This window comes from Chiloscyllium punctatum, unplaced genomic scaffold, assembly GCF_047496795.1.
Source record: "Chiloscyllium punctatum isolate Juve2018m unplaced genomic scaffold, sChiPun1.3 scaffold_131, whole genome shotgun sequence".
In the NCBI taxonomy this organism is placed as follows: Eukaryota; Metazoa; Chordata; class Chondrichthyes; order Orectolobiformes; family Hemiscylliidae; genus Chiloscyllium; species Chiloscyllium punctatum.
In genome coordinates this window covers 346,505-368,982 of record NW_027309865.1, presented here as the reverse complement: position 1 = coordinate 368,982, position 22,478 = coordinate 346,505, and the positions used below count along the sequence as shown (strand labels likewise).

General features: G+C 45.5%; 1 long non-coding RNA gene across 2 annotated transcripts in view; it reads left to right on the top strand.

Moving 5' to 3' along the window:
* Positions 1-19,912, top strand: part of LOC140471627 (uncharacterized) — a 30,843-nt gene extending 10,931 nt beyond the window's left edge. Inside the window, exons 4-8 of one of the 2 annotated variants that reach the window (XR_011957115.1) lie at positions 940-982; positions 1,077-1,157; positions 4,130-4,237; positions 9,274-9,380; positions 19,071-19,912. This is a non-coding gene — a long non-coding RNA (uncharacterized lncRNA). The remainder of the gene's footprint in view (positions 1-939; positions 983-1,076; positions 1,158-4,129; positions 4,238-9,273; positions 9,381-19,070) is intronic. The other variant, XR_011957114.1, reaches the window with a different exon arrangement.
* Positions 19,913-22,478: the final 2,566 nt, after the last annotated feature.

The following is a 22,478-nucleotide window of genomic DNA, read 5'->3' as shown; positions in this document are numbered from 1 at the left end:
CCATTCACCCAATTGATCAAGATCCTTTTGTAATCATAAATAACCTTTGTTACTGTCCACTTTAACAGTTTTGATGGCACCCACAAACAAACCATACTTTGTATATTCTTACCCAAAACATCTACACGCATGGCAAACAAAAATGGACCCAGCACCAATTCCTGTAGAACACTACTGGTTACAGGCCTCCAGTCTGAAAAGCAACCCTCCACTATTACACTCTGTTTCCTACTGTTAAGCTAGTTTTGTATCCAGTTGGCAAGCTCTTCCTGAATCCCATGTGATCAAACTTTACAAATCAGTCTCCCATGCAGAACCTTGTGAAAGGCTTTACTAAAGTCCAAATAAACAATGTCTAACGCTCTGCCCTCGTCGATCTTCTTGGTTACTACCTTAAAAAGCTCAATCAAGTCTGTGAGACACCCTCTTGTGTAACCATGTTGACTGTCCCTAATCATTCCTTAAATCTCCAAATAGATGTAAACCCTATCCTTCTGAATGAGCTCCTACAGGTCACCCACCACTGAAGTCAGACTCCGAGGTCTACAGTTCCTGGGCTTCTCCTTCTATCCCTTCACAAACAAAGGTACAACATTATCCACTCTCCAGTCATCAGGTAGCTCACCCGTAGTTATCGATTATCCAAATATTTCTCCATGGTGCCCACAATTTCCTCCCACCCAAACTGTTCCCATCCTATCACTTCAGTCACTTGCCCTGTCTGATCAGCCAAGAAAAGCTCAGGTGTTGCTTGCTTTCTGATAGGAACATTTACATATTGATAAAGAACATTTTCTTGGACTCGTTTAACAAATTCTTTCCCAACCAAACCTTTCACACTATGGTCGTCCCAGTCAATGTTTGCAAAATTGATTCGTCTACTATTACCACCTTATTATTCTGACTTTATATCTGAGATCTCTCTGTATGTTCCTTTAGTTCACTCTGATTATTGCGGCATCTGTAGTGCCATCCGACCAAGGTGATCATTTTTTAAATTTTGAAAACACAATTTTATTTTTAAAAAGCTCTCCTCCGCGATTTAAAAATAAATCTCTTTTTGTTTATTCACTCAGTTGATGTGGGTGCTTACCTTGAGGGCAGTTGAGAGTTAACTACATTGCTGTGGGTCTGGAGTCACTTGTCGGCCAGACCAGGTGAGGAAGACAGTTTCTTTCCCTAAAGGACATTAATGAATCAGATGGGTGTTTTCTAACAATCGACAATAGTTTCATGGTCATCATTAGCCTTTTCATTCTCGATTGTATTGAATTCCGATGCCACCATCAGCCATGTTGGGATTCTAACCCTAATCCTCGGAACATTACATATATTACTCGTCTAGCAAGAATACCATCTGGCCATTACCTCCCTTTTTAGCAGAGTTTTTAAAAAAAAGTTCCCTCATTCTACATGTATAATTTGTGATAAAATACTCAAATGTCCATGTGTCGGCCTCTCCAAAAGGTCACTCAACAGAAATCTGTTTGGGTGGAAAATATTTCACTCTTTTTTTTTGTCGGGGGGGGGGGGTTATTTTTCATTTTTGAGGTAAAAGAAACAGCAATGAATCCAAATAAAAATCTTACATCAAGGACATGTAATTTCTGAAGCTGGAGGGGGATTACAGAGACAGGGAGGGTGGTGAGGCTGGAGGGGGATTACCGAGACAGGGAGGGCAGTGAGGCTGGAGGGGGATTACAGAGACAGGGAGGGTGGTGAGGCTGGAGGGGGATTACAGAGACAGGGAGGGTGGTGAGGCTGGAGGGGGATTACAGAGACAGGGAGGGTGGTGAGGGTGGATGGGGGATTACAGAGACAGGGAGGGTGGTGAGGCTGGAGGGGGATTACCGAGACAGGGAGGGTGGTGAGGCTGGAGGGGGATTACCGAGACAGGGAGGGCGGTGAGGCTGGAGGGGGATTACAGAGACAGGGAGGGTGGTGAGGCTGGAGGGGGATTACAGAGACAGGGAGGGTGGTGAGGCTGGAGGGGGATTACAGAGACAGGGAGGGTGGTGAGGGTGGATGGGGGATTACAGAGACAGGGAGGGTGGTGAGGCTGGAGGGGGATTACCGAGACAGGGAGGGTGGTGAGGCTGGAGGGGGATTACAGAGACAGGGAGGGCAGTGAGGCTGGAGGGGGATTACCGAGACAGGGAGGGTGGTGAGGCTGGAGGGGGATTACCGAGACAGGGAGGGTGGTGAGGCTGGAGGGGGATTACCGAGACAGGGAGGGCAGTGAGGCTGGAGGGGGATTACAGAGACAGGGAGGATTGTGGAGCTAGAGGGTGATTGTTGTCCAAATATCACTGTGGTGTACATGGACTGCAGCATTTCAGGAAGACAGTCTACCACCACTTTCTCCAACACGAAGGTGGTCAATCAATACTGGTCTGGGCAGCAAAGGCAACCCCCAGTGAATAAAACCAAGCAGTGACCTCTCTGAGCTGACTGGCTGTGAAGTTATAAACATCTCTGGAAATGGAGTGGACAGAGAAGAGAAACAGTGACATTTCACAGCTGCCCTCAGAGAGTCCTCACCCTTGGAAGTACTCAGAGCCGGGTATCAGCTCAGTGGGTTTCAGTATCTTCAAACATCAATCTTAGTCTGCTATACTTTATTTAATCTACAATAGTGAGTAAGGTGAGGGTTTCTTTTTAAGGTCTTACAGTCTCTTGATTAAATGTTTAAAATATAAAACATAAGCATTGTTATTCTCGGGCAGTATTTTTAGAGCAGTAAGACTGTGCCTTTTTCTTGGTCTGTAGATTCTTAAGGCCGAGAGGTGGCCTGTTGTAGAGTGGCGTGCTGTTCCTGTCGGATGTGGGCGATTAGGGAGAATCTCCATGATCCTGTGGTTATGTCTGCAGGAAGTGTGATTGTAAATCCAATTGGATCGCATGTATTGGTGGAGGAGTGATTAAAGGCAGTGAGGAATTGACAGGAGGCCTGGGGGTGTGATAAGGGGCAGTCTCAGGATTGCAGGATACTGCAGATACAGTCAGGTAGGTGGGTTACCTCCAGGAAAGCTAGGAGGGGTAGGCAGGTAGTACAGCAGTCTTCTATGGCTATCACCCCTCTCAAACAAGTATACTGTTTTGGAAAATGTAGTTGGTAATAGACTTTCAGGGGAATGTAACACTGACAGTCAAGTTACTGTGACTGAGACTGGCTCTACTGTAATGTGAGGTATATCCAGCTCCACATGATCAATGGTGATAGGGGACTCTCTAGTCAGGGGCACAGTCTGCTGTTTCTACAGCTGACCGTGAGACATCAGAATGGGGTGGTGCCTGGGTCAAGGATGACTCAGAGATTTTTCAGAATCTTCTCAAAGGGGAGGATAACCAGTGGGAGGTCATTGTACATTGGTACCAATGGCATGGGAAGGGGAAAGCCTGGGGTCCTGACGAGCAGGGAGATTTGCTCGTGCCACTCGGGAGGCATTAAACGAGTGAGGGATTCAGGGTAATCCTAAAGAGATAGTGAGAAAAGAGGCGAGTCTGAGACTGGTACTGTTCACAGGTCAGACTGTCAAGGCAGGCAAGAGCAAGTCACAGAATGAGATGGGACGGACCAGTTACACTGCATTTATTTCAGTGCAAGAGACCTGACAAATCAGGCAGATGGGCTCAGGCTATGGTTTTGAACAACATGGCACTGGAATATTATAGCAATTACAGAGGCATCATTCAGAGATGGATAGGACTAACAGCTTAATGTTCCAGGGTATAGATGCTATAGCAAGGTTGGAAGGGGCAACAGAGCAGGGGGAGTGGCATCTTTGGATATTCCTTGGAGTACATCCAGGCAGTTATTTGGGTGGTACTGAGAAATGAGAAAGGGATGATCATCTTATTGGGATTGTATTATAGACCCTCTCCCAATAGTCAGCAGGGAATTGAGACAAAATTTTACCGAGAGATCTCAGTTATCTGTAAGAATAATGTAGTTGCAATGATAAGGGGTTTTAACTTTACCAACATAGCCTCGGAGTGCTGTAGTATTAAGGGCTTGGATGGAAAGGTATTTGTTCAGTATGTACGAGAACATTTCTGATTCAGTTTGTAGGATGTACCTACTAGAGAAGGGACAAAGCCTGACCTGTTTTCTTTATTCATTCACAAGATGAGGCTGTCACTGGCTCGGCCAGCATTTATTGCTGCGTTTACCCAGAGGGCAGTTAAGAGTCAACCACGTTGCTATAGGTCTGGAGTCCCATGCAGACCAAACCAGGTTAGGATGGCACTTTCCTTCCCTAAAGGTCATGAGTGAACCACATTGGTTTTTCCAACAATTGACAGTGGATTCCTTGTCGTCACTAGATGATTTTTTTTCCAGATATTTATTGAATTCACGTTCCACCATCTGCCGTGATGGGATTCAAACCCAGATCCCCAGATCATTATCTGGGTCTCTGGATTAACTGTCTAGCGATAATTTCACTCCATCATCAGGACATGAGGCAGGGTGAGTGACTGAGGTATCAGTGGGGCAGCACATCAGCACCAAAGATCCCACAGTATTGTGGCTCAGTGGTGAGCACTGCTGCCTCAGCACCAGGGACCTGGGTTTGATTCCAGCCTCAGGTGACTGCCTGTGTTCAAGTTCGCACATTCTCCCCAGTATCTGTAAGGGTTTCCTTCGGGTGTTCCAGTTTGCTCCCACAGTCCAAAGATGTGTAGGTTAGTTGGATGAACCACGTTAAATTTCCCATAGTGTCTAGATGCAGTATATGAGGTTTTGGGATGTGCAGGCAAATCTCTGCCTGATGTGAAAAGATCCTTTTGGGGTCTTGGACATAGGTCAGAAGGAGGTGTGGCCGCACGTTTTACATTCCCGTGGCGGCAAGGGAGGGTCAAGGGTGTGGAGCATGGGTTGGTGGGAGGGTGTGGACCGAACATGCGAGGTGCAGAGGGAATGGTCTCTGCAGAACACAGATAGGGGTTGGAGAGGGAAATTTGTGTCTGGTGGTGGGGTCTGACTTTATGTAGCAGAAATAAGAGGTTAATGCGCTGTATCTGGAGATTAGTGGGGTGGAAGGTGAAGACTGCAGGGTTATATTCTTTATTGTGGCTGGAGGGGTGGGGTAAAGGTGAAGGTGAGGGAAGTGGAGGGTATGTGTTGGAGGGCATTGTTGATCAAGTCAGAGGAAAATTACGGTCCGTGAAGTAGGCCTTTCTGGGATGTCCTGGAATAGAATCCAAAGAGATTAAACAAATATATCACAGACAAAAGATTAACTGGACCAGAGAATAGGACCCCTTAAAGGTCAACAAGGCTGTCTATGGAACCACAGCGGGTGCGAACGATATGCAAATATTTCACGTCATTTTTACTGGAGAAGTATATGGAAACTCTACTGTTTTTTTTTAGAAATAAACAGTGATAACTTGAAAAGTGTCCATGTTACAGAGGAGGTGGTACTGGATGTCTTAAATCGCATCAAGGTGGATAAAGCCCTGGAACCTGATCAGGTGTATCCTGGAACTTTCTGGAAATCTAGGGAAGTGATTGTTGGGCCTCTCCTGGGGTATTTGTATCGTTGATAGCGACAGGTGAGGTGCCATTATTTTTAAAAGGTGGTAAGGAGAGGTCATGGAACAAGAGAACAGTGAGCCTGAAGTCAGTGGTAGGCAAGTTGTTGGAAGGGATTCTGAGGGACAGGATATCCATCTATTTGGAAAGGTAAGGGATGATCAGGGAGAGTCAATGTGGCTTTGTACATACACAATTGGGTCTCACTAACTTGAGTGAGTGTTTTGAAGTGACAAAGAAAATTGATTACGCCAGGCGGTGAATGTTGTTAATATGGACATTCAACAAGGTTCCACAAAGCAGACTGGTTAGCAGGGTTAGATAACATGGAATGCAGGGAGAGCAAGCCATTACAAAACTGCCTGGAAGGTAGGAGACAGAGGATGATGGAGGGTTGCTTTGCGGACTGGAGGCTTGCAAGGGTGGATATAGGGCCCTTAAATAAATGACTTGGATGTGAATATATGAGGTATGGTCAGTAGGTTTACAGAAGACACCAAAATTGGAGATGTCGTGGATAGTGAATATGGTTAGTTCAGAATACAACAGGATCTTGATCAGATGGGCCAGTGGAGCAAGGAATGGCAGTAGGAGTCCAATTTAGATAAATGCGAGCTGTTGTATTTTGGAAAGGCAAATCAGGGCAGGACTTATACACTTAATGGTAAAGTCCTGGGGAACGTTGCTGAACAAAGGGACCTTGGAGTGCAGGTTCATAGTTCCTTGAAAGTAGAGTCACAGGTAAGCAAGGGAGTGAATGCAGCATTTGGTACGCTCCCCGTTATTGGTCAATGCATTGAATGCAGCTGTTGTGATGTCATATTGTGGCTGGACAGGGAACTGATTAAGGCCCTTCTGGAATTCTGTTTTCAGTTCCAATCTCCCTGTTCTTGGAATAATGTTGAGAAACTTGAAAGGGTTCAGAAAACATTTGCAAGGATTTTGCCAGGGTTGGACGGTTTGAGCTATTGGGAAAGGCTGAATAGGGTGGGACTATTTTCCCTGGAGAGTTGGAGGCTGAGAGGTGATCTTATAAAATCATGAAGGGCATAGATAAGGTGAGCAGTCAGGGACTTTTTCCCAAGTTTGGTGGGTCCAGAACGAGAGGGTACAGGCATAAGGTGAGAGGGAAAAGATTTAAAAGGGATCTAAGGGGCATCTTATTCATGTTGAGGGCATTGCAAGTATGGAATGAACTGCCAGAGGAAGGCTAGTACAATTGCAGCATTTAAAAGGCATTTGATTGGGTACATGAAGAGGAACGATTTAGAGGGATAAGGGTGAACCGCTGGCAAATGGGACTCCATTAACGCTCTCCGTTATTGGTCAATGCATTGAATACAGGAGCTGGGATGTCATATTGTGACTAGACAGGACATTGATTAAGCCACTTCTGGAATTCTGTTTTCAGTTTGAATTTCCCTGTTCTGGGAAGGATGTTGTGAAACTTGAAAAGGTTTGGACAAGATTTACAAAAACGTTGCCAGGTTTGGAGGATTTGGGCTACTGGGAGAGGCTGAATAGGCTGGGGCTATTTTCTCTGGAGAGTCAAAGACTGAGAGGTGACTTCATGGAGATTTATAAAGTCACGAGGGGTGTGAATAAGGTGAGCAGCTGGCATCCTTTTTCCTCAGGTTAGGTGGGTCCAAAACTAGAGCACCTGGGTTTAAGTTGAGAGGGCAAAGATTTAAAAGGGATCTAAGTGGCAACGTTTTCAAGCTGAGTGTGGTGTGTGTATGGGAGGGGCTACCAGATGAAGTAGTGGAGGCTGATAAAATCACAACATTTAAAAGGCTTCCAACTGGGTACATGAATAGGAAGGGTTTTGATGGATACAGGCCAATAGCTGGTAAATGGGAATCCATTAGTTTAGGATTCCTCGTTGGCACGGACGAATTGGACGGAAGGTCTGTTTCTTTGATCTTAATAAATTAAGATGCATTCCTCTATTTTGCGGAGAGCTAGCTGAAGCACAGATAATTATCCTTGGAGCTGAGAAGGTGAAGCAGTGATTTCGATCTGGTGCAGATTTGGTTCCAAGATCTTGAATTTGCAGAGAGAGAGAGGAATTGTTCACACTGTCACAATTTTTAGTAACTACTTTCAAGTAATTGGCAAATAATACAAGGTGAAAATGTGAACACTATTTTACTCAGTAAGTTCTGAGCATCTGGAACAGTCTGAACGACACAGATTCAGCAGGTATTCTGAAACAGACTTGGAATTTTACTTTTTAAGGAAAGATTTGGGGGGCTATGGGCACATGGGAGGGGACTTGGGATGGATTTGCAGCATCTCCAGAGGGAGAGAGTACAGCCCCAATGGGCTGAATAGCCCCCAGGCCCTGTGCTTTGTGATACTGCCCCATTCACTGTGAATGATGAAGCTCATCCCAGGGCAGAAAGAGGGATTAGCCCTCCACTCTCATCACAATGGGGCCCGGCTGATTGATGGCAGCTCCAGACCAATGGGAGGAGAGGCTGTGTGGTCCTGCAGCCAATGGGAGTGAATGAGGGGTGTGGCCAGCAAGACAACACCTGTCCATGAGCTGTGCAGGTGCAGTGTCACTGGGTGGGGTTGGGAGACACAGCAGAGATTGGGACAGAGGCTGTGGGACCTGAATTACAAACTCCCGGTAAATTAAAACCAAAAGAACTGAGGAAGATGTAAATCAGAAACAACAACCAGGAGGTTCTGGAAAAGCTCAGCAGGTCTGGTAGCATCTGTGAAGAGAAATCAGAGTTAACGTTTCAGACCCAGTGTCCCTTCCTCAGGACAGATGTTACTGAGAAAAAAAGTCAGTTTATGTGCAGAAGTTAGTGTGGGGGGGAAGATAAAAGGAGTAAAGGATAGGTGGGGATAGAGTGAGAAGAACGGTTGGATAAAGGAGGGGATAACCGTCTGGCTGGGGGAAGGTGATTAGCTGTTAATGGAGACTGTTAGTGGCTAACCATAGGTAGTGTGTAATGGCAGGCTGTGAGAACAAGTCCTGGTGTGTGGGGTAGGGGGGGCTATGACGTGAGGTGGTTAACCTATGGTTAGCCACTAACTGTCTCCAGTATAAGCTGTTCCCCCCCTATATCACTCCACGATTGGAGTTGCCGAGGACACAAACCTTTCGAATATCCTCCCTAACTCCCTCTCTCCACCTTAAAGATGTATCTAAAAATCGTTCTCTTTAATCAACATTTCTATCATTTATGAAGCATTTTAGGAAATTTGTCATTGTGAAAGGCTCCATATAATGCAGGTAGTTGTTGTTGTTGTCTGACATCAGGAGAAACAGGGATGAGCCCTCTCTCTCTCATACCTGAGGAACAGCAGCAAAAGCAGGAAGCACTGAGCATGCTCCAGCCCACAATGAGCCTCGGATTATTGATGTCAGCGCAGCACCAATAAGAGTTGGGGAAAGGGGGCTAGAGGTGCTAGTTGGTCCTTCAACCAATCGGAGTGAATGAGGGGCGGGGCAATACTCAACCACGTGATAAACTTCACTGACAGCACACTGTTGTGCCCAAGGCATTGGAAATGTGTGAAGGTGAAGGGCAGGGGAAAGGAAAGACATATTGACCAGGAAGAGAAGGAAATTTTCATGGTATGGGATGAGAGGCTTTACAGAACTTAGTGCACATTGTAAAACACAAATTTCAAAATCCAAATTCTGCACCATTTTCCCTCCCTATAATGCATTTTGCACTCCCTGAAATATCAACTGTGTAGTTCTCCCTCCACAGATACCAGTGATTAATGCCAAAGCCCCATTGCCTGTGGAGAAGGTGATGTTTGACTTCCTTGTAGAGCTGCAGTTCGTGTGGTGAAGGTGCTCCCACAATGTCGTTGAGTAAGAGCTGTTATAGATTATTCACTCAGCGACAGTGAAGAGTTGACAATGTATGTGCAAATCAACAACAGTTTTTTTTTAATCATGGTTATAATTCCACAGAAATACTATTGAGAACTTCTGACATAAGGCCATATTAGTTCAGGTGATCAAAAGAAATGCCTAATAAGCAGGTTTTCAGGAATACCTTAAAGGAGGAAAGCAAGTCTGAGGGCGTTAGGGTGGGAGTTCCAGACCGTGTTGCCTTGGCAACAGTTGAGACAGCTAGACAGGTGAAGCAATGAATAATCATCGTTGAGAGTCTGAAAGAAAATGAGTTGTCGGGATCTCACAGGTTGTGTGGTGCAGGGAGACAGGGATGTTCACAACCAGGAATTACATCAAGGGTGAGAATTTTAAATTGTTGCTTGTTAATAGGAGCCTTTTGATGAATCAACAAGTTTTGGTACAAGTGAGCACTTGGGCAGTAGGGTTTTAGATACTCTTGAGATTACATGTAAGTTGAATGTGGGAGGCTGGCCAGGAGTGTGTTTGGATAATGAAGTCTGGAGATAACACAGGGATGGACAAGTATTTCAGTAAATGGGCTGAGACTAGGGTGGAGTTGGGTGATGTCACTGATGTAGAAATAGTGCTTTTGGAGTTGGGCTGCTCCTCCTCCTCATCACCCCCCCTCCCCAATTCACAGATATTGTTCCTTGTTCTACCTGTCTGTATTTTCTGGTTATGTCCTTCTCTCCCATTCTGCTACAAACTAATATTTGACCCCACCGTTTATGCAAAAACCTACTCCATCCCGACTCTCCCTTTCCTTTCTGAATTCCTTGTATTTGGTGTCCCTTAAGGATCTCTCCTCGGTCCCTTCTGTTTCCCACCTACATACTGCCAGGAGGTGACATTGTCCAAAAGCACCGTGTTAGGTTTCACATGTACACTGACAATGCCCAGCTCCCCCTCCCCATCATCCCTCTCCATTACTCAGTTATCAAACTGCTCATCACACTCCCACTACACGATTGGCTGCAATTTCCTGCAACAGAACATTGCAGTGGTTAAACCCATTGCCTTCAGTTGCTATTACAAATTACTTTCCCTTACTGCTGAGCCCCTCTCTCTCCCTGGGAACTGTCTGAGGCAGAACCACACTCTTCACAATATTGCTCTCATATCTGACCCCAAGGTGACCTTCTGATCAGACATTTACACAATCACAAACACCAGGAATTACAATCTCTTAAAATCTTTCTTGTCTCCACCTCACCCCAGCTCCATTGCAACTGAAACCCCTGACCTGTGTCGGTGTTACCTCAAACTTGACGAATCCAAAACAGAATCCGTGATTCCGTGACTGACCCAGAATCTGGTTCCAGACTCCCTCATGATGGGCAACATCCTCTCCGTATTTACCCTGTCAAACTCTTTAAGAATCCTACATGTTACAATGAGATCCCCTCTCATTCTTCCCAAATCCAGTGAGTAGAGTCCCAACTTCTTCAGCCTTTTCTTAAAAGATAATCCCTGTAAACCAGGGATCATCCCAGTCAATCTTCTGTGAAATGCCTCTGATGGAATGATGTATTTCCTTAAATAAAGGGACCAAACCTTCTGTCATTACTCCAGATGTGGTCTGACTCGCACTTTATAAAGTTCCTCTCAGGTATATACTCCAAACAACTCCCTTTAAACTTGCACAGATGTTGTTGGAAATGCTCAGCTGGTCATGCAGCATCTGTGAAGAAAAATCAGTTAAAGTTTTGGGTCTGGTCACCCTTCCTCAGATACCTTAAGTCTAATTTCTTTTCACAGATGCTGCTAGACCTGCTGAGCTTTTCCAGAAACTTCTGTTTCTCTGCCTGGTTTCCACCATCTTCAGTTGGTTTCGGTTTTCACATCCTTTAAACTTGCCATCTCTCCTCTAGAATTTGTCATTTCCACCTTGGAAAAAAGATTCGTATTTGTTTGGTCTCCCCTACTCTGGGGGAAAAAAAAGAAACCATTGCTATCATTGCTCCTCATAATTTTATAAAGTTCAATAAAGCCACCTAAAGTGTCCAGTGCTGCAGGGAAATAGCCTCAGCCTATTCAGCCTCTCCCTATGGTTCAAATGTTCCAATACTGGCAACACCCTGGAAAAACTTTTCAGAACTCTTGCAAGTTTCCCAACGTCTTTCCTATAGCAGGGAGACTGGAATTGAAAGCAGTCTGGGGATTCCAAATTTGGCTGAGCCAATAAACTGTACAACCGAAACATGATCTCCCAACTCCTATACTTAATGCACTGCCCAATAACAGCTAGCATACCGCACACCACTTTGACCGACCTGTCTACCTTCAACCACACTTTCAAGGAACTATCAACCCACACTGCATGGTCTGTTTGTCTGTCAACACTTCCCAGGAACTTGTCATTAAGACGTTGAGTCCTATTCTGGTAACATCTTTCTGAAATCAGGGAGACCACAATTGAATACAGTATTCTAAAACTGGCCTCAGCAATGCCCTACTCAGTCACAACGTGACCTCCTAATCCCTATACTCAGTGACAGAATCCCTACAGTGTGGAAACAGGCCTTTTGGCCCATGAAACCATACCAACCATCGGAACAGCATTCCACCCTAACTCTGTAACCTGCCATTACCCATAGCTAATCCGGCTAACCTGCATGTCTTTGGATTTGTGGGAGGAAATTAAGAGCACCCAGAGAAAGCCCACGCAGACACACAGGGAGAATGTGCAAACACCACACAGACAGTGGAATCGAACCAGAGTACATTTATTGATCAGCACATTCCATTCAATGGTAGTGTCCCAAATGCCACGTTGAGCACCTGATCTCCCTGAAACTCTACTTTCCAAGAACTACGCAGTTGTTCTGAGACTTTCAGAGGGAATTAAGGTGAGGAGGAGAAAACAGGAACAGGGTTGAGTTTTAGATCTATAAAATAACTCTCCATCTTCTCCGCATCTTCCCCTGCTCTGTCTGCTGTCCCACCCCCCCCCCCCCCCCATCGGCCTGTCTCTCCCCCCTCAACTCGTCGGCCTGTTCCCTCTGCCCCCCCACTTCCCTCCTTTGTTGGTTGTCTCTCCACCCCCCCCCCCCCCCCCCCCACAGTCGGACTGTCCACATTCCCCTCAACCCGTCGGCCTGTTTTTCCCCCTCTGTCGGCCTGTTCCTCCTGCCATCTCCCCCCACCCCCGGGTCTGTTTCCCCTTTCTGTCATTCGCTCCCCCCTTTGTTCCCCCTGTCTGTTCCCCTCCCTTCTAATCCCACTTTCTGTCCTCATCTGTCTCTATGCCACCCCTCTCTGTCCCCCCTCTCTTTCCCCACCCATTTCAGTCCCACCCCTCTCCACCCACCCACCCCCTGTCTACCTGCCTATCCTCCCTCCCAGTCCCCTAGTTCTGTACTCCCCCACTGCAGGGCAAATATCTTGTCTATTTACCCTATCCACGCCCAGCCTGATTTTAAAAATCTCTTTCAGGTCACCATTCAGCCTCTGCCGCTCCTGGGAAAACAGCCTATCCAACCCTGGCAACATGCTATACTTCATTTCTGATCTCTTTAAAGTTTAAGAACATCCATCTGATAGGAAGGAGAACAGAATTCTATGGTATATTGATTCGGCACCTTTTGCAATGTCCGGTACAGCCGCAATATGACCTCCCAACCCCTATACTCAATGCTCTGACCAATAAAGACAAGCAGACCAACTGCCGCCTTCACTATCCTATCTACTTGCTACTCTACTGTCAAGGAACTATGAACCTGCACTCCAAGGACTCTTTGTTTAGCAGCACTCCCCTGGAACTTACTATTAACTGTATAAGTCCTGCTAAAGTTTGCTTTTCCAAAATGCAGCAGCTTACATTTTTCTAAACTGATCTCCCCAGCCCATTCACCCATCTGATCCAGATCCTCTTGTACTCTGAGGTAATCTTTTTCCCTGCTACTACACCTCCCATTTTGGTGTCATCTGCAAACCTACTTACAATACCTCTTATGTTCACATCCAAATCATGGATATAAATGATGAAAAGTAGTGGATCCAGCACCAATCCTTGTGAGACTCCACTGGTCACAGGCCTCCAGCCTGAAAAGCACCCTCTTCCTTCTACCTTCGGGCCAGTTCTGTACTCCATGCGATCTAACCTTGCTGACCAGCCTCCCATGAGGAACCTTGTCAAACACGTTACTGAAGTCCATGTAGATCATGTCCATGCTCTGACCTCAGCAATCCTCTTTGTTACTTCTTCAAAAAAACTGAGTCAAATTCATGAGATATGATTTCCCATGCACAAAGCTGTTATTAGTATCCAGGATTTAACTCTGTACATTGGGGTCTGCGTTGCCCAGTTATAGGTGTTAATATACTGGATGAAGTTCAAGTACACCAGCATTTTGTCAGTGACTCTGTATTGAGTCTTGTTAATGTCACCAACACAGGGGAGTTCCTTTTGAAAGGCAGTCTCTTTATCCCTTGCCCACCAGGAAATGGTGGTGTCCTTACCTCTGGACTAGGAGGATCAGTCTCAGAGTTGAGAAACAGCATCTTTGAAGAGGCTGATTAGTAAACCTGCCCAAGCCCTCAGGCCATACAGTCTCCCAGCTGTCCCTGCCTGAGTCTCCAAACAGAACCTTCCTGTAGTTTCTCTCCTGTCAGACTCTCCCATTGCTCAGTTTGTCCAGGATCCCCTCCTGCTGCTGCACTGATCCTGTCCCTCACTGACCTGTCCATCGCCCAGTGTCCTCCACTTTCATTCACTGTTCACAATCCCATTCACCCAGTCCTCCCGCCCCGCCCCCTCCACTCTATAGAGACTGCTCAGTGGTTAGCACTGCTGCCTCACAGCACCAGGTACCCGGGTTCGATTCCGGCCACGGGCGACTGTCTGTGTGGAGTTTGCGCAATCTCCCCGTGTCTGAGCGGATTTCCTCCCACAATCCAAAGATGTGCAGGACAGGTGAATTGGCCATTTGAAATTGCCCATAGTATTAGTTACATTATTAGGGGGAATGGGTCTGTGTAAGTTACTGTTTGGAGGGTCGGTATGGACTTGTTTGGCCGAAGGGCCTGTTTCCATACTGTAGGGATTCTGATATATTGGGCAGCAGCTGCTGTCAATCACCCAGACTCCTGTATGATCGGGAGCACGTGCTGTAGGAGGGGAGACCAGTGCATGGGCGCAGTGCTGGCAATTGTGGGAGTATGCGCAATATGGGTCAGTGCCTGGGAAGGAGGCTGTGGGTGTGAGGGATTAATCTATCATTAGCAGCTTCATCCCTCTAGGAGCAGGACCCAGGGGAATGGCCCTTCTCTTGCTACCCAGACATGTGATCAGACTATCAGTGGGGCAGCGTTTTGCAGAAAGTTATCAGAACTCTTTTGTGAAGCTTCAGGGTTGTTATGGAAAGAGACAAGGATGGGCCTGCAATTAAAATTCTAATTTGACTCATTTTAGTAAGATGGGTCTTGGCCAGAGTGAGCAGGAAGCAGTGTATGCAGGATGGTTCTCATCAGGAGCTAGGAAACTGAGTTCGAAGAAAGTGTGTGTGAGAACTGGGTGTGGAGGAAAGGAGTGGGGGGATTGGTTTGGATTTCAGTTCACAGAAGAGAGAAATTGAGACTGAGGTTTAAAGCTTTGGGGGAACAAGGAAACTACAGTTTAATACTACAATTGTCTTATGAATTTCCATCCTGTATTAACAGTGGTAACTTGTGTGCTCTGTTGTATGGTACTGAAAGGGTTGATTTGCGGATGAGAAATACAAATTGAACTTCATGTTCAGATCTGATGGTTACTTGATCTGTGCCGATCTGAATATCATTGGCCTTTTCATCTGGAAGGAAAGGTGTGCATTCTGTCCGTGGGCAAATATTTCAAATCTCAGTGTGACTGGAAAAGTACTGAGACACTGCCAAGTCCATGTCAGCATGGTGAGTGTGGAGAGAGATTTCATTTGCTTTTGAAAGTCTGGAAAATCATGCCACATTTCCCAGGAACAATTAAGCCACAACTTTGCTTTGTAGAAGGACAAGTCTTTCTGGCTGCATGGTTCATTAAAGACACAAGGATACCTACACCATGGGAAGCACTATGAAAGCAGGATTGTTGTCAAGGAGTTCATTCTCGAGCATGGATTGTAATCCATTGGCATTGTCACGTTGGTTCCAGCGCTGTGGGGAAACACTGGAAATATGATGAATGTAATGTAGGTTTCAGTTATTAAACTGTAAAAAGTGCAGAACAATTTACAAGGATGTTGCCAGAGCTCAGCGGTCTTAGTTATAGGGAGAGGTTGGAGAAGTGAGGATTTTATGTTTAGAGCAGAGGAAACTGAGGGGGTTCTTTTCTAGAAGTGTATAAGACCATGAGAGGCATGGATAAGGCGAATGCACTCAGTCTTTTTCCCAGGAACTCAAGGATTGGACGGCTTGATTGGATCAGTTTAAGGTTAGAGTAGAAAGAATAAAAGGGAAGCTGAGGGGCAACTGTTTTACACAGAGGGTTGTATGAATATAGAATGAGCTGCCAGTGGAAGTGGTTGAGGTGGGTACACTCACAACAGGTAAAAGACATTTGGACAAATACATGGATAGGAAAGGTTCATAAGCAGATGGGTCAAGTGCAGGGAAATGGGGTTAGTGTGGATGGACATTCTGGTCAGCATGGGCCAGTTTGGGCCAAAGGGCCTTTCTCTGCTGCAGGATGCTATGACTCTAAGTGCATCTGCTATTTCTCCCACTAACTCTGTTGGTATCCTGGGATGTATTCTATCAGGGCAATGAGACTTGTTTACCTTTAGCTCCATTAGCTTGCCCAGCTCTAACTCTTTCACGATAATGGTTATTATCTAGGTCCTCACCTTCCTCAGTCTCCTTATCAATTACTGGCATGTTCTTCGTATCCTCCACTGTGAAGACTGACTGCTGTGTCCTCATCTTCCTGAACCCTGCTGGATAGGAATAACTAGGCACAGAACTCTGAGAGGTCTTCTTTGAGTCTTTATTGATGAAACATGGCAGTTACATGGATAGTGTACATGCAAAACACCTCCAGGCAGCATCAGGTAACCCCCCGCCTGTCCGATGTACGGCTCCCATTCTTATACCTTGGTGGTTTGGGACTTTGAATAGAGACTGTCTCTCAGTATTATCTCCATGGCAACGGCAATTAGAAAGTCCAGTTCAGTTTAGCACTTTGTGGTTAAAACACACACCCCTCCCCCCACACCCCTGTGGCTCCCTCAAGTATCTGACAGACGCTTCAGCTTCAGTGGGGTATCTCTCAGGATTCTGGTGTGGAAGAGCCGGTGGTGGGATGGGGTGGACAAACTTATAAATCACACAACACCAGGTTATAGTCCAACAGGTTTATTTGGAAGTACAAGGTTTTGGAGTGTGGTGTGATTTTTAATTTGATCAGGATTATCTCTATGGTAACAGTTAAGTGCTTCAACAATTACAGAGGCCATATGTTCCACACACAATAGGTTCCCCTCTGGCAGTGTAAGCAGCTATTCCAGCCCTGGGGATAGTTACTCATCACTTTTTTCTCCCCCAATCCCATTTCGCTTTCTGTTCTTTAAAGTTTTTCTAATCTCCTAGTTTCTCCTTGGTCTTTGCCAATTTGTATGCCTTCTATTTCAATTTGATAGACTCCCTTATTTCCTCAGAAACCCATGGCAGATTACTCCTTTTCCTACAGTCCTTCCTTTTCACTGATATATACTTTTGCTGAGCACTTTGAAAAATTGCTTTGATATTCCCCCACTGTCCGACAACTTTCCCATACATAAAGCCTTTGCTTCCAGTCTACATTAGCCAACTCCTGCCTCATCCTATTGTAGTCTCCTTTGTTTAAGCACTGGATCTTGGGATTGGATCTAATCTTCCGGCATTCCAGCTGTATTCTAAATTCAACCAGATTTATCAGAAGTCTTTTATCAGATTACGAGGTGCGACAATGTTACCTGGGTGTTTTGCATTTCATTCTCAAAGACCTTGGCTTTGTAGTAAAGTATAGGATAGATATTCACAACAGAGTATTCTGGACGGTGTGAATGTACTGCACAGTCGAAAACTATAAATCACTGTCCCCCTCAGTTTAAAATTGCAAAATCATTATCTCCTACACGCTTCCTCACTACCTAAATTTGGAACGCTAATCCACCTGACTATCCTGCATTTTCCCAAATCTCCTTTGGTGAAGATGGTGAGTTTTAATTCAGCATTCCAGTTATTACCGTAAGAAGATAAGCCCTGGGCACAGGGGAGGCAATGCAGCCCTTTGAACCAGCTCCACCATTTAATACCATGTTGATTGAGCTCACCTCGGTCTCAGCTGGATTTTCCCACCTGTTCTCTCTCACCCTTCATCTCATTGCAAAATAAACATCTGCTTCGCTTCATTAAATCTACTCATTGTCCTGGCGTCCACCGCATTTTGAATAGGGAATTCCACAGATTTGCAACACATTGAGACAAGTACATTCTTCTTCATGAGAATATAATAGAGTCCCTGTAGTGCAGAAACAGGGTATTCATCCATGGAGTCCACACCAACCCTATGATGAGCATCCCATTCAGACCCACTCTATCCCTGTAACCCTGCATTTCCCATGGCTAATGGCCTAACCGGCACATACATGGACACTGTGGACAGTTTAGCATAGGCAATCCACCTAACCTACACATCTTTGGACTGTAGGAGGAAGCTCGAGCACCCGAGGAAACCCACCCAGACATGCTGAGAACGTGTAAACTCCACACAGTCGACTCTGGCTGAAATAAAAGCTGGGTCCCTGACGCTGTGAGGCAGCAGTGCTAACCACTGAGCTACATCTGCTTAAAATCTGCTACCCCTTATTAACCTCCCCACTCCGCAATTGGCTAAATCAATGTTCCTTATGTCAGAAATCAGGTTGTGGAAGCAGATGTCTCAGTAAAATCCAGTACCAGCCCGTGTCTGAATGGGGATCCTATACACAAGACCCTCCATCCCTCACTTTTCATTCACTATCAATAAACATGTCTCCAGTGGCTTCATGGGGGCTACAACTCCCACAATCCCTGAGGCAGGGACCACGCGTGTGTGGGGAAGCCTAGCACTGCACATGTACAGAATATGGGCGGATTTTGGAGCATGTGCTTTGGGGTAATTAGCGGAAAGCATTTGACGTTGTGATTTCCTGGAGAAGGAACGTATCAGCTTGTAGTATTGATGGGTTGGGGGGGTCAAAGTGTCACCACACCCACATGGGCCCAAGTTCCATCCCCAACTTGTCATAATGCTGGGAATCGACCAATGGGAAACAAAGAAGGGTCTTACCCATTCTCCCAGACTGAAGGTTCCTCTTCTGTACAGGATCTGCTACCTCCCTTTCTGTTTCCTTTTGATTTATTCTCCTGTTACATTATTGACTTGCAGTAACTGAAGGGAAATGGAGTGAACCCAGAAAGGGTGCAGAGTCTATCCAGGGACGGGAAGTGGTGGCATGGGTCTGTTTACCAGTCACTCCATGAGAATGGGGGCAGGTACATTAGGGACAGCAGAGGCAGAATGGTGGGAGAGAGTAATAAGTGGGCTGGAGCATTACAGCTTTGGCGGAAGAAAGGGGGAAAGGATATTCCAGAGAAGCTAGAATTGTCTGTTCTGAATTTCTAACCTGTACATATTCCTTTATACAGGGTGCTAGATGGTGAAGATTTGCAGACTGAAATCTCAAACTCATGTGCCGATCATGATAAAGTTAACCAGCATTTGAAGAACCAAAGATAGAGAATCACTTGACCAAAATCCTGCAACACTCTCCCTCACAGGATTGTCGGTCTATCTGCGCCAAATGGACTGTGAATGGTTCAAGACAGCAGCTCACTACCATCTTCTCAAGGGTAACGAGAGATGGGGAATAAATGCTGGCTGAGACCGTGATGCCCACATCCTGGAAATGGTTTCTATCTCTAGTTGCTGAAATCCAGTTGATGTTACTGCAGGATGATGAGGGAGGCTGAGTGCGTCTTCCAGGAGGCAGCACCATCACATTACCCTTGCCTACACCCACACAGTAACACAGCAACGTCACTGGAACAAAAGCAGTGAAGCCAAAGGAGAACATAGATATAGTTCTTAGAGATAAAGTCATAAAAGGGGATTGGAACGCAGCAAGAAAAGGAGACTGAGCTGGATGGTCACCTGTTTCCCCTTGAATGGTGGAGCAGGATTGAAAGGCCGAATGGCCTCCTGCTATCTCCAGGTCTGTATATAGCCATGGAGCCCGCGTAGGAATAAGTAGGCAGGGATTCTCCAGGAGATTGCACCTCGACATCAGTTTTCTGTGAGGGTTGGTTTGATGGATTTTATTTCACATTTGTCTTTAACAGAAGGTTTGTGAATATGATATTAAAATATTGTAGCTATTTAATCCACAATAAATAAAACGAAAAGAAAAGAAATGAAACTATCTGAACATAGCAGTTTTTAAAATTTTCAAACGCCGTGTGAAACAAAATCCTGTCTATTCCCGGACGCCATCACTTTCCAGTTATTCCAGCTGCAGGGAAATATTCCCTCCCTGTCTGAACCTTTGGTTTGATTTAACTTCTTTTCAGTTCTCCTTTGAGCTGTGAAGCGTTCTTTCTCCGCCCCCCCCCCCCCCCCCCCCCAGAGGTTATCTCACACAGCTGAGCAACCTTCCCACGTTCATCATTTCGCCATTTTGGGTTTTTGTTAATATATGATCACCAGCAGTAAACCACCCATGTAACCAATTAAATATTTACAAACAAAGCCCATTACAGGCAAAGCAAACCATTACAAATGACAGAGTGGGAAGGGACCAAATCAGAGTTAGGGGTGAGGGGGCAGCAGTGGAGATAAAGTACTGTATCCCCTGCGATGCCCACCTCTATCTAAAGGCATCGAGAGCATTGATACATACCAATTGCTGCTCTCCAAGGACACCCTGCTTTATCCTCAATCATAGAATAGCCTTTATCCTCAATCATAGAATAGAATCCCAACAGTGTGGCAGGACAGCATTGGCCCATCAAACCCCACCAACCATCCAAAGAGCATCCCACCTGGAGCACTCCATCCTTGTAACACTGCATTTCGCATGGCTGCTCCACTGAGTCTGCACAATCATGGAGACTGTGGACAAGTCCACACCGACCCGCCGAAGTGCAACCCACCCATACCCCTACATTTACCCCTTACCTAACACTTCGGGCACACACAGAAACACAAAAGATAGCATGTGTACCTGAGTTGAATGAACCTGGACTTAGGAAAATGTGACAACAATCACAACTAGTTAGAATTACAGAATCCCTTAGGCGCACAAAGAGACTATTCGGTCCATCATGTCTGCAATGACCTGCTGTCCCACCCTACCTCCATAACCCCACATTTAGCATGGATAACCCAACCCATCTAACCTACACACTACAGGCCATGTTAGCACGTCCAATCCATCAAACCTGCACATCTGTGGGAGGGTCACATATTATATCTAAGTGCTCAGGATTGTGAATGAAGGATCGCAAATACTTGACTCTGACGCAAATCCTCTTTTATTTTCAAAAGAAAATCTGGAGGATATTGCAGCCAGAAAGATTTCCGATTATCTCATGAGGAAGAGAATTCAAAACTCGTGCCACTGACCCAGGGGGCGCAGTGAAGTCACAGAGGTCTGGGAACCATCAGAAATGTAACAAGTTGTGAGCAAGGTGGGAGTGAGACAAGGACAAAAAGACAGTCTGTCACACGGGGGAAGGCAGGAGAGATTAAGATGCAGAAATGGTAGTCCCTCAAGGCCATGGGGAATGGATTTAATGCTGGGAAAGAAACCAGGAAACAAGGTGAGCAGCTGTGAAAGAAATACATTGAAAAAACAGATTATAACCACATAGAGGGCAGAGTACACAGTCTGAAATTGTTGCTCTCATTGGTGAGTACAGAACGCTGTAAAGCCTGGGTCATTCTATTACAGCCAACACATGCAGGATAGGCCAAGTGGCCTCGATCTGTGCTGTAACTTTCTGATAAATTTATTCGGACATTTGGAATTCAGGTCAGATGATCATAAATTCTCAAATTGGACTTGAGTTTAATATTCTGGAGAAATGTTAAATAAATCACAATGACCCCATTCTGCAGACTTTAGTCCACAGCCCTGCATGTTCCAGCATCTCAGTTACATACATGTCCTTTTATTCTAATGTGATGCTGGTTACTGCCTCTGCCACCCCATCAATGAGTTCCTGCTCCCCACCATCTCTGAGTGAAATGAATTCTCCCCTCCCCTTCTTTCTGGGAATTAGTTTCAATCTAAATCCTCCAGTTTCTGACCTCTCAGTTAATGAATAGCTCCTTCCTATCCACTCGATCTGGATTCCTCAGCATTTTATCACTTCAATTAAATCTCACCTCATCCTCCTCGGAAATCATCCCCAGCCTATCCAACCTTTCCTCAGAGCAGAAATTTTCCAATTGTAGAAACATTCTGATCAATCTCCTGTGTACCCTCTCTGGTGTGATCACATCAACCCTGGAATAAGGGGATCAGAAGTGTGTGCAGTACTTTAACTGTGGTCAAACGAGTGTTCCTGACATTTCCCGTGTCACGTCCGTGTTCTTGTGGTTGTCGCTCAGACAAGAAGTGTCCTGGTTTTCCCACATGGAACTGGATGTGCATTCCATGGGGCTGGGATTCCCTACCATGTGTTTATTTGTTAACTAATCCTAAATTAACTTCAGATTAAAACAACATTATCAGCTGCTCAAGTCACCTTTTTAAAATCACTTTAAAATTATTACTATCTAAACACAACAGGCTTTAAGTTACTGATCCAACTATTCAGATGTCTCCACTGTTACAATCACTTGAAGATTATCTTTACCTTCAGCTACATTTGGTGAATTGAAAACTGATTGTAAATATATGAATATCAAACAGATTTGAGTTTTATGATAATTAACCCAGTCTGACATTCTTGTTGGTTAATGTCTTGAAGAGAACTGTCCTCAGAACTCCAGCTGTGCTCTGACTTCATTCACAACTGGATGTGGCTGGACTGCAGATCTTAGATCTGTTC